We start from the raw sequence: 14,093 nt of genomic DNA on the forward strand, positions 1-14,093 counted from the left end.
GCTAAATTATTTATATTAACTTCATATAATTAAAGCATTCATTTAATGTAATTTTTAATTACATTAAGAACTTATAATTTATCATAAATCTGATTATTTTATATAATTAGAAATCGTGATTGTAAATTAATATTTTATAATTATTAATTTAAATCAAATAATTAAGATTTTATTAAATAAAATAATTATTATTTATAAATACGTATTTAAATTTTGATTATTCTAGTATATTTTAAATGTCTTATTTTATTTCATTTATATGTAAACTCTACTTTTATTATTATTTTTTTATAAGGTTTATTTACAAAATAATCAGAAAATTTTTATAAAACCATTTTTATATAATTAAAATTAATATTTATTAGAAGAGAGATGGAAATTAATTTAAAATTATTTTTATTTAAGGCCTTTTAAGCTTAATTAAAGACCATAAGGAGAAGCTTAGTTTATCTGTAGAGTAATCCTCATTGGATATGAATTTAAAGTTTATGCCAAAGTATATAACGACACTCCATTGTCATTGTTTGAAATCTAAGCAAGATCAATAACTGTCTTAATGACATTTGTTGATGACGACATTAAAAATATGTATATGTAATCTCATTATGCATTCTTTCTGCTAATTGTTTCGAAGAAGCATCAAGTAACAAAACACAATGATTGTCAGAAATGTCAATTATATCATAATGGATAAAATCTCTTGATTAATGAAGATTAATCCCAAAATAATTCACATCTCCATTAATCAAATGTCCTTTTACTTGATTCTTTCTGGAATCAATAGAATGATTATGTTTATCGTTAAATGTTCCAATTTTATTTATTCTCTTATATCATGACTAATAAATTTTATCAGAATAAATTGCAATTTATGAATAGTTTAGATTTTTTATTCTTTGCATTTTTTAATGGAGATATATATATATAATGATTGTTCTATTTACTATATTTAGAAAAATATATTATGTTTTAATAAGAAATGTAACCGATAACGTGCTGTAAGGCACGTGATTCTCAACCTATGACCACATGACATATGGTTGTGGCTTTTTCAGGGTCTCAACTTCACATGGAGTGTTGCTTAGCGACAGATTGGCAAGGTACGAGCAATGTTTCCAGGTCTGGAGTTTTATTTTCAGATTTGACAATATTTCAAATCAATTGGCGATTTGACAGCATTTTTTTTTCTTTTTATCTGACGATTTTGTAAGATTTGTCCTAATTTTTTCCTAAAAACAGGGCCTAGACAAAGTAGATAATTTGAACAGCCTAGGGCCTAGATATAAAAAGTGCCCATAAATAAACTTTTATTTTTTTATGTCTAAATTTAAATGGTTTGTGAACAAAGTGAATATTCTCAAAACCAATAAGCTTTCAGGTTTTCCTTTATTATCAACGTATGTAGAGTGAGGATAGAGGCGAATACCGGTTGGAAAATCATCTGTATTGACATACTGAAATTGAAATTCAGTATAATAAACATATTTCTTATTATATTTTGAAATTTTTGTTCTTTGTTGTTGTTTTTATACCGCATATTTTTCACTCGATGCTATTGTTTTGCATCAAAAAATGAATAAAGATGTTATCGTGGATTCTTCAAAATCTGGTATCATTCCAAATATTGTAACTAGAAATGAATGTTTATACTTATAGATCGAAAACGTACAGATACCAACCCGCCATTCTAGAAAATCCAGGTCGGCTTAGGAAATTTCATAAATGGATTCAAGTCGACACATTGAATCTTGTGTAACAACTTGTAAAACTAGTTTGTTCGGTAGCTCTGATGTAAGCAAAACGTTCGTTTCATTAACGTATAAAAGCGCTTATCGCTATCATACTGTTAAATTAAATAATGACAAAATTTAATCCGATAGGCCATTGGCTAAGAAACGTTCATTTTAAGAATTCGGAAATTGTGGTCTTAGCCTCATTCACAATAGCGCAAGGCTCTTAATGCTCGCATTAAGAAACAAACATTAAAATAAATAATGTTAAAATAATTATTAGAATTACAGTAAAGATATTATTATTATTATTATTTTAATGCATAACCTATATCAATTTCTGTAATTTAATCGAACTTTTAGACAAAATTACAAAATTCTAATTTCACTTTATATAAATAAAAAATTCAAGTTTAAATTTTTTAAAATAGTTTCAATATTTAAATTTAAATTAAAAAATTTTCTCTATAGTAATTTATTCTGATGTGTTTTTTTCTAAACTAAATATACTTTTCAAAAAATTCGATAAATAAAATAAAAAAAATTGATTTGAATAGAGTGGATTATGTATCTAAAATTGAAATTCTTTAGCAGTCCTCGAATTTAGGATGTAATGCTTTCCTAAAATTGTGTACCAAAGTCAAACAATAAAGTTGCATTTTATAAAGAAAATTCTGTTTCCAGACAGGTAAAAGAATGTAAAATTTATTATTAAAGTAAGAAAAAAAATTGTTTTTATAGTGAGTATATTATCAATACAACGTGTAAAACAGTATTTAAAACCCCGAAACCGTAAATTAAACAGAAAACAGATAATAAAAATTTATTTTTACAAACGATTTTGCTATTAATGAAAACAAAACTGCGCAAAATGCAACCGTGCCCTAACTTGAAAAAAAAATTTTTAACTGAAAATGCGCAAAATTGCCAATTTATGATTATTAAAGTTTTATGTATTAATACAAAAGAGCGAATTGTCTAAAAGTCGAGAACTATCTTACACTTATGTCACAAAAACTATATATTCTACATAAATTATTACGTTCGAAAGAGATTTGCTTTGTGTTAAATGAGAATTTTATGTGTAAATCTTATTTGATTTATATTATTAATTTTAACGATCAATTTCATAACAGACTGTAATTAAGACAACCTAATACTGTATTATCTTGATACATTCAATCTAAGATGATATGTAGTAGTTACATTTAAAATCAACTGTTGTATTTAAAGTTTGAATTCGATCTTATAGGCTATCAATAATTACCTAAAATCGATTTCGTGTTTTAGATAATGACAAATGGTGGTTTTATTTTTGGATATCCAACCGACAAAGACGTTTTCTGATTGGATGCGCGTTTGCAACCGTCGCGAGTAGAACAAACTTTTTGTTATATCTTATAAGAAAAATACAAATTGATCACAAAGTTCTTATGCATTCTATTCAAAAGGTATCGGTACTGTACTTTCTTCTTCTAAGAAACCAGCAGATAATAGACCAAAAACTAAAAAAAGTTTTCATTGTTTACCCATAACCTTTTTGATACCTTCCACGTTCATGATTGCAAATCACTAAAGTAATTTCCAATAGATATTTTTGAGCAGCAATTCTAAAATTTAAATCTATACATTTCCACTGCCGTCCGCCTGTCTGTCCTTCTTGTCCTTTGTTAACTTCGAGAACGGAGTTAAATAGATAAAAGTAAGACCGGATACGGAAAACTTATTTTTAAATTAAAATATGACTAAAAATTGCAATCCGGTAACGATGTCACGTGAAGCCATATTAAAATACAACGAATAGAATACAAGAATTTTCAGTTTATAGAATACAAAGAATCCGGGAACGAATCCGTCGGTTCGAAAGTCTCCAGAAATCTGACCTCACAATAATTAGGATTAAATCGGGTGAGATACCTAGAGATTGCTAATTCAAATAATACTCAGTAGAACACATCACTAGTCACTTTAATAGTGGCTGCGCTTAACGTTCTCGTGTTTCATTATTTTTTTAATGGTTGTTTTGCCGATTTTTCCTTATAAATTAGTTTCTATTTATCATCGCTCTAAAACTTTTATGCGACATTCACATTTTTATGAAATATTTTGATATTCGAATATGTTTATGTGATATTTCTGTTTCGTGTGAAAGTAGGATTAGTTGGTTGTATTCTAGTCAAGCCAGTGGCTGTTCTAAGAATTTTATTCTAAAATATAGAAATAGGCAACTTTCCCCTGCGGTTTGGGTGAGATGCCTATCGGATTTAAGGAAGAGATGAGTTTAATTTTAGCTTTCTACTAAATACAAAAGAAGGGAAACTGATACCAATAGAAAATGGAATGAACAGAACTTAGTTCTTCATGCTGAAACAGTACATTATAGTCGTCTAAATTACTATCAAGCAAGCAAAGAATTTAACATTCTATAATCTATATCGTACTCTTCGTGAAAGACTTATCTTGTAATTTTAGTTTTAACAAGAAATTTTGTTAACATCTTATATATATATTCAGTATATATAAATAATTTTTGTGTAAAAATTATATTTTTTTAATGCATTTATTATTTGAAACTGGAGGAATTTAGTCAATTTTCTTAGTCAATAAATGAGCCATTTATTTTGAAAGTGGGCAAGTCTATTTTGTGAAAAAAAATAACTAAAGCTAATTTTTATTACAAATTAACATAAAATTTATGGTTCTAATCAACTCACAATAAATATCTTTTAATATCAGTATAAATTTGTTACTAGTAATTTATACTGTCAACGATATTTATTGTGTGTTGATTTTTTAATGTGGGGCAAGTCCACTCTAAAGAAAAACATAAAGATACGATGGATTTATTACTCTATGTACAGTACAGTACTACCCATTCGTTATGAATACTTAAAAATCTGCACCAGCTAAACTAAGAAATATAATTATATTCATGCAACTTATTACTAAATATTTCTTCTTGTTTTATTCACTTTTTTCTATAAAATTAAATTTATTTTTTGTTTTATAGTAGCGTTTCGAAAGAAATATGAAATATTGAAATAAAATAAATAAGTAAATAAATAAAATATTCAATTTATTGTTATTATAATTACATTCCATTCAAAGAAAATCAACGTTTTTAACAAATCATTGCTTTTCAAAGTGAAGCAAGTCCATTGCCGCATACCAAAACCATGATTTTTTTCACCTAATACTGATAAGCATTAATGCCTATTAAATTTACATGAAATAAGACCAAAAAATATAAAATCAGTCTATTACCGTTTACGAATATTTTTAAACCCATTCAAATGCAAACCATTAAATATCTAGCAATAACATAACGTGGACTTGCCCCACTTTCAAAATCAACATCTCAAATATTAAAAACAAAAACAAATATTTAAAATAATGTTTTCTTTACAAATATTTATTGAAAAAATTTTAATTAGTTCCTACAAAATAATATATATAAAAGTTTTACAGAATAATATAAAATACGATAAGTAAAAATTCTGTTTTCTAAATACAGTATACTGTATTTTTTTTTTTAACTCTTTCCGCCCTGTGGGCACTAAGAGGGCCTCTTTTAGTGGGCCTATTATGGGTTCGGCCAGGCCCACAATGGGGCGACCGGGTGATGAGGGACGGGGCCCGACATAGCCGAACGGACCACCCCCCAAAAAATTCCTAGGGATTTCTCGACCCGTTCGGATTCGAACCTGGGTCCCCCAGAGCTGTAGGCTGCCACCTTGACCGCTCGGCTATCCGGCTTCCAGTATACTGTATTTACTAAAACTTAACTCAATACATTTACAAATATTTGTTTTGTAAAAGAAAAAAAATGAATTATGTAAAAAGTTATATTTTCAATTATATAACTTAAAATCTTAATTATATTTTCTAAAAATATCCAAAATATAGATAAAATAAAATAAAATAAAATGCTATTTAAACCAATCTCCAGTTAGTGTTGTTTCTGTATTTATAAAAACCAATCAGTTGCGTTAAAATATTTTTAAAAAATTACAATTTATTCGTTATTTACATGTTTACTGTTATTATCGGGTGTAACTTATTTTATAAAAGCTGTATAATTAAGCAAAAATATATACAATCATACGCCGCATATCTTATATTGGTGCACCGCATACCGTATAGGCCTACATTCTTCGTGCCATATATAATAAATAGAATATGTAATGTTCTGGAGAACTGGAAATGTCGATCACTGAAATTTTGGAGAATGATGGGGAGAATGAAGTTGGTATAGCAGGAAAGCTTGTTAAGGACTTGCAGCACTGATTTTATGTACCTTGTATACAAAGCGATTGCTCTGCCACTCTTCTATTGCTCATTACCAGAGTTGCCAAGGTTCAAAAATTTGAAATTTGCAGAAAATTTTCCAAAAAGCTTTTGGATCTACTCAGATTTGAAATAAATATTTCATAACAAATAAAAAATTATGATATACAGTAGAGCATCGATTATCCGACTCAATTGGGGACTGGGGTTGGTCGGATAACTGAAAAAACGGATAACCGAAAAGTATGAAAAAATACATTATTAGTATATTAGTATATCCCATGTAATTTGTATATTAGTATATCGCTATTAACCTACTTCGCGTTGAATTTTCATCGATGTTAAACCTAACAAATTTTTTTAAAAATAATAATCGTCGTTAAAAATGATTTCTTTATTTTCCACAAAATAAAGACAAAATAAAAAATTAAGCATGATTTAAATACTGGCCTACCTTTCATGGTCGGGTCATGTTGCCAGCTAAAAGACGCAAAAGTTTAACAAAAATAATATTAAAGTAGCCAAGACAGCCAAATATTGTAGCGCCACATCACTAGCGGACATTTGAATTTGCCGACTAGAACGCGGTCGGTTAACCGATAAGTCGGTTGATCGGGGGTCGGATAAAATCGATGCTCTACTGTATTAGCATAATTGCATAATAAATGTTAATAGTGAATGTGTATAGTATATTAATAGTATATTCAATATATAATAGGTATACTACAGTATCCAATGTAGGGTGTTAACTACTAGGGTGTTCATACGACATGCAAATTGCTTTATTTCATAGAACGTATCGTTCTATGGAATAAAGTGTCAAACGACTCATTGACTGTATGTTTGTTTTAATCATATGTATGTACGAGTATATGTAGGGCCTATATATATGTTTCAAAATTCACCGAACATTAGGCACATGTCCATTTCGCAATTTTATGCGTACAGATAACGTACCAAAATTTTGATTTGGCTTTTCTTTCTTAAAAGAAAAACACCTCCAACAAACTTCGCCATTTATAGGAAGAAGGGTACGAGTAAAAAGATGTGAAAACAGGAGAAATGAAAGGGGGTGTGTTTTGAGTTGCTCGACTTTAACAATTAAACATTTGAAACTTTGTAAAAAAGATAATCGAATGAAAAAAAAATGAAGTATTGTTCATTGTCCTTTTATCTACAAAACACAATAAACAGCATTTCCACATATAGTAGGGCTTTGCTCTTGTATCTTTATACAAGAGCAAAACGAATCCACTTCTTTAAAATCTTCAAAATCATGCATCATGAGGCTCAAATTTTGAAGAAATATATATATTTTATAATATAATATATATAATTTTTTGCAAAGATTAAAACAAATAAAATATTTGAATAAGACAGAAATTACATTTCATAATGATTAACTGAGTTTATACAATAATCAAGTCGGTTTTTTTAATCTGTGAACTGAAATAATTATAGTAAAAGTAAAATTTTTCTAGTAGATTTAGTCAAAACATCAATATATTGTCTTCTTTTATGACATGTAAATCAATATAAAGACGAAAGTTTATTTCTTAAACAATATGTAAAACTGCGTATAAATTGAATCAAACACAATAATTTTATTTGAAGTAGATATAAATAAATCATTAATTTTGTAAATATAATTAGTTTTGTGGCAGAAGAGAAATATTCCCAAGATACCAAGATATCAAGTAACTAATTAGTCTTGTTTCGAAAATAACCACCTCATTAACTTTGATATTACTCGTAAAAATAAGAATTTATTATTATATTTTTTAAAATTATAATAAAAATTTTAATAATAATAAAATAACAAAAATTATATTAGATTTTTATTCGTTAAAATCGCAATAAATTAGATTTATTTTATATAAATATTTACAATAAACGAAACTTTTATTATATTTTTTCGAATTTTAAAATTGATTTTTAAATTTTAATATTATTTATAATTGCTAATTTTAATTATAATATAAATAATTAAGTATTTATAACTTTTAATATAAGGATTCATTTTAAAAGTTATTAATATTTAATTATTTTTACTTGTATTTTAAGCTAAACTTTTAATTAATCAAACATAAATTTCGAGAAAATAAATTATAAATACATAAAAATATTTTTAAAATATTTATATACAATTTTAACGTAATTTAATATTATTTTAATGATTTTCCAAACTTACTTCTAATTTTTAACATGTACCTTCAATGATAAAGCATATTTACATTGTTTAAGGCACTTGAAGGTGAATATAAGTTATCAAAACTATGGAAAACAATTTAAAATTTACTTATAATATAGTTTAATATAAAAGTTTAATAAAATATTTATTAAATTAAATTTTATATGATTAAATTTTCAACTAAATTAATCTTATAGAAAGAAATTTTTTGCTTTATTTATCTTATAAGATTAATATATAAAAATATAAAAGGGAAGTAAACACAATACATGCTGCTTATTGAAATCACTTTGAAACTAGCCTGTGTTAATAATACCGAGTGATAACATTATGCAGTGAAAGTAAGTACTAGAAATTCTAATTTTATTAAATCAGATAATGTATGATCATGCTAAAACGTGTTCTTTAGAATAATTAAGAAGTAAATAAATAAGTTGATTACTAAATTTAAAAGATAAATGTAATAATTAAGTTAAAATGTATTAATTATGATGATATCAAGTTGTAAAGGTAAAAATTAGATTTTTCTAGAAACGTCTGGAAAAATGCTCTAGAACGTTCAATGTGGTTATATAAGCAGTGATGGAGAGGCCGAGTTTGGAGCCGAGGAGCCGAATCTTTTTATGGGATATCGGGACAGGAGTCGATTTTTAAAAAATGCCGACTCGGAAATCATGTATTTTTTCTTGTATATAAGTAGAGTATCCAGGAGGAATTTCATCATATATTTCGTTGGAAACAGACGCATTAGCAATGTCTGACAATATGAAACTTTCCACTTTTGAACACTGTTTTTCTATCACTTCAAAAGTGGCCACAACGCAACGAAGGCTCGCGATCTTATCTGCGAGGTATTTGGCGAGAACACAGTCAACAGGCAGACCTGCTACAATGGATTCAAGAAATTTAATGATGGATGGACATTTCTCGTTTTAAGATGAACCCCACCATTCCAAGGCAGCGATTTCGTCATTAATGATAATATTCTCTTGCCAGTGATAAACGAAAATTTACATTTCATCACCAGAGAATTAGCACAACTTCACTGTTCTCACACATTCCAAAATTTACAAAGTCGGATACACACAGAACAAAGATGTTGAACACTGTCTTTAAATTCATATATAATTCTCCAGAACCCTTCTTCAGTAAAAATCTGGAATATTTCCAAGTTTTAAATTTTTCTTTTGATATTTCTTCTAGAGCGTTATTTATGATCTTTTCTTTAACAGCACAATTTCGTTTTTAAATGTCTTTATGCTTATTTTAAAAATGTATTTTTTGAAAACATTTCTCATTGGTTTTTTGAGATACTAGATCCAATGACGTTGCGGAAAGATGTAGTGTGTCAAGTAGAAAAATTCGTTTAGCATTCGAATTGTTGGATCATCATCTAGTTCGCCTGAAATTCCTGTTTAATTTCACTGTTGTAGTATGCCTTGAAGTTACATACACGGTTTTATGGTCGCATGGCTGATACTGATATTGTATTTACAGGAAAAAATATTACTTTAATAATGTTTTATGAAACATTGTTAACACATGAATGTGTTGTGCATTTGTCTATAAACAAAACTTCTTTCGTTTCAGGTTTATATCCCATTAACTAACCGGTTACTAAAAAATGTCAGATGTTATTCGACATTTGCATTTGATCAGTAACTCACCGGTAAGGTTTTCATACTTTTAAAACATCTAGGATTTTTACTTTTTCTAATCAGGTGAAGTATTTTTTCCTCTCTTTAGGTATTAGCATAGTAAGTAATTTTAATACGTTTCGTCAGTGATTTAGTACTTACCTGTTTAAAATATAAGTAAAATCAGGCTTTGCAAGTAAAAATAGTGGTGTTTCTCATGCATTATAGGTATTTCTTGTTGATTATTCGGCAAACATTTTTGGTTATTCTGTTTTCATTCACAACTCAGCTGACTCGGAATGAGAACCTGATTCTTCGCGATTAGCAAGTCTATGCACAATGTTCTCCTATGTTCTCCATCAGTTAAACCATCCACAGGTTGCCATAAAATCTTTCTTATACTTTCAGCAAATTCTTCTTATTTATGACGCCTTGTTGATCTATTAATGAATGAATTGTTATCATCACAAACGTTACTAAATCAAAACTTCAAAGTTAACTCAATTTTACTATCGTTTCCAATTCGATTTCTCTTGCGAATCGTGTTGTCATTTTTCCAGATGAAATGTCAATATATACTTTGCTTTTCAAAATCTTGCACAAAAATGGACGTGAAATTTTTAACCGAACTATATCATTGAGTTGATATAATTTTGGCACATTCTCATAGCGTTGTAATTTCAACTCTGTCTTTGAGGTACAAACTTTTTGAGTTTTCTATTTGCTTCTTCTATTATACTAAGTGGTATATTATAGTACTGTATTTTAATAAAATAGTAATGAAAATCAGAGTTTTCAACAGCAAACAGCTAGCCTAGTGATAAAGTAACCAGTGTCAGAAATCGAAATTTAAACTACAATATTAAATAATAATAAGTACAAGAATAAAACAAGCATTTAATGTAGCCTATTAAGAGCAAACGACTTATATAATGAGATAATTCAATTTAAATTAACTGTGTTAACATTTTTATTGGAATGACATGACTTATCTGTCGTAATCAGTTTTATTAACTGGTCTAAGTAAATTGAAATTTACTATTAATAACATAATTTTAATTATAAGCGAATTTCTGATTACAATAATGTATTTAACAATAAAAATGTTTAGGTTTATTATTTAACTTTTCTTACTTTTTTTAAATTATTTCAATAGTTAATGAATTATGAATTATTAATATTAATAATTTCAATTAATTGTTCTTGTTGTCAGTTATTCTTAAAATGCAGCTGAGTAAGATATAAAATTAATTTTATTTCAAAATATTAAATGAGTATTATCTTAAGGAAATTAAATATCTACTAAGATAGATAAAGAAACCTAATGAAGAAGATTCTATGAGTAAATCGCTATTACATTGAGTGAAACTTTTCAATTCAGAAGAATATAAAATAGAGAATGTATAAAAGAATATATATCTTGTTTAGTGATATTTATGAATTAAGTTTACAAACTCTGACATATTCATATATTCTTATATTACTAAAATCAGACTTCTTTCTTGAAATTATTTATACTTTCGTACTGATAAAGTAAAATGTAAACTTTGCAAAAATGTTTTCCTGAATATTTCTTTGTATTCTTCTAAGAATAGAAGATAGATATTCTTATATAGTCTGTATATATACAGGGCCGGATTTACATAAGGGCATTTGGGGCCTGTGCCCAGGGCCCCCACAAAACTAAAAACAAAAATTATGTTTAAACATATTTTTTTTTCTATTACCGCGACAGCCTGTGTGGCCTAATCATGAGGGCAACAGGCAGAGAAAACCAAACCCGGGAAAAAACTTATGAAACATCGAAAAAAATTTCACATAGGTATTTTTCAGTTAAATTAAAATAATTAGTTTTACACAATAAAATATATGTATGTTTACAATAACCTTATTTTTAAATGAAATTTACAACTTCCTAGTTCAAATCTAATTGAAAGTACAGTATTTTGTACAGTAAATCATCAAATTTGCCTACTCTTAAAGGGGAGACCCCACCGAATTTATGCCCAGGGCCCCTGGATTGGTAAATCCGGCCCTGTATATATAGATTATATAAGAGTAAATATAAGAAATTTAAAATGGACTACTTTCTTTTATGGTTATCCCTTCAATTCCCAATTGTAAATAATGTTTACTAGTAAAATTCAAATTACTCTACCTTTTGCTGTTTTTAACTCAAATTTTTATGAAAAAGTGTTTATTATTTTTCATATGTAAATCACGATATTCATAAAACTTTATATTTTCGATATATCTTTGTTAATATTGTTGTTATTTACAGTTTATCATTCATGTTTTACAAACGTATAAAATGAAGTAGCTGTTATGAATTTAAAATTATGATAAAATATCAAAAATTAAATATACAGTTCAGCATATAAAATTATAAACATTGAAACTAAAGAAAGATCAAGAAAATTGACTGATGATATAACATTGTAAATTTCTATTCGGTGCCTACATAACTAAACTTGAACGTAGTTACTTTAAACACAAATTTTAGGACTTTAATATTAATTATCAGTACTGTATATATATACAGTACTAAGATATATATATATATATATATATATTTATATTTATATAGCCTATAAAATGTAGATGAGTAGATGTTACACGTATCATATATAACAACTCTGATCAAGCCATTTTTATGAAAGTTGCATGTAAATTATTCAAATTTTTTTCAATGTATCTTGCTTAATTACTTTCTAAAATATTTTAATAACATTAAAGATAGATATTTATAAATTAAAGATAAAAAAATAGAAATATTCCAGTCGAATTCCTCATAGATTCAAATATAATGAGTAACGAGATGGCCTATTTTTTAATACTTATACCTAACTCTTAATTATTGAATAAGTTCAATGTCATAATTTATTTTTTATTAAATAAAACATGCTTTATACAGTAAATTATTTATTTATCTTTTGTATTAACATATTGAAATTTTATTTTTAATAATTTTTTACATAAAAAGTTGCTAGAAAATACTGAAATATTTATATTTAAATAAGACGGAAACAATAAAATGCAATATTTTATTCAATTTTAAAGCACATCTTACTACTTTATAAATTTATTCGTGTCACGAAGATTTGTGTGATTTAAATAACGTATTTTATATTGTCAAAACAAAGCTGAAAAATTCTTTCATTTTATATTTCTGTATTTAACATTTTTGCTATATAGAGCGTGATAGACAGACATTTCAGTAAATATGTAATATAAGTATATATATAAAATATAGATTTTTAGGAAGAATTCATCTTAGAGCGTGAGCATGAATTCTAAACCATTTACTATTTACCTTAAACGTATGTGACTTAGAATATCTTTCTTTTATATTTAAATTATAATAAAATGCATTATGCATTTATGATTATAATTCTAGAATTATTCATTAATGTTTACTTTTATTATTATATCTAGACATGAGATATTTTTAGTAAATAACACGAAAACTGTATTTTCAACTGTTTGAACCGCCTAAAACCTTTTCAAATTTGTGAATTTGAAGATTATACTCACTTGTTTTATGCCTTAAAATTATTTAATATATATTTCTATCGTCTATTATAAGATAAAACTGTTTACAAGAATGTTACAAATAGATTTCGTGAGTCGTAGCTTAACTTCGTGAGTCGTAAATGAGTCGTAGCTTAACAGCGTCACTAAGTTATATATTTTTAAAATACGAAATAAACTTACTGACATTTTCGAAATTTAAATAAAATTTTAACTTTCTATAAAGTTAAACAGACAAAATTTATTAAATTAACAAGACTATGTTCGTAACTAGAAAACAAACAGAAACTTTAGGGTTTTTACCATTCGTCTTTTTCACACCACAAGAACACAAGATCAGACAGCGGAATAATCTTTTTTGTAGGCTTTTGTAGACTTTAAATATGTAAAATTTCAAAAATTTCCTCCGGCGACGGTATAATTTTAAAAATATACTTTGTATAATAAAAAACCAGGATGAAAAATAAGCATACAAAGATTGATTCACTATACTTGTGTTCCTGTAGAATAAAGAATGTACAGGAACACAAGTACAGTAATTTCCTGTTGTAAAGACTAAAATTTGTGTTTTTCTTCTAATTTATGAAGTTTTTAGTAAATTTTCGTCCTAGTTTTACTGTTATAAAAATAACATTAATAACTAAAGTTTAAATCATTTTGAATGTAATGCTCAATATTAATGTTTTTCAATACGTTTAAAAGTTATAATTTTAATAT

The sequence above is a fragment of the Centruroides vittatus genome, unplaced genomic scaffold (genome assembly GCF_030686945.1).
Source record: "Centruroides vittatus isolate TY-2023 unplaced genomic scaffold, ASM3068694v2 contig_487, whole genome shotgun sequence".
Lineage (NCBI taxonomy): Eukaryota > Metazoa > Arthropoda > Arachnida > Scorpiones > Buthidae > Centruroides > Centruroides vittatus.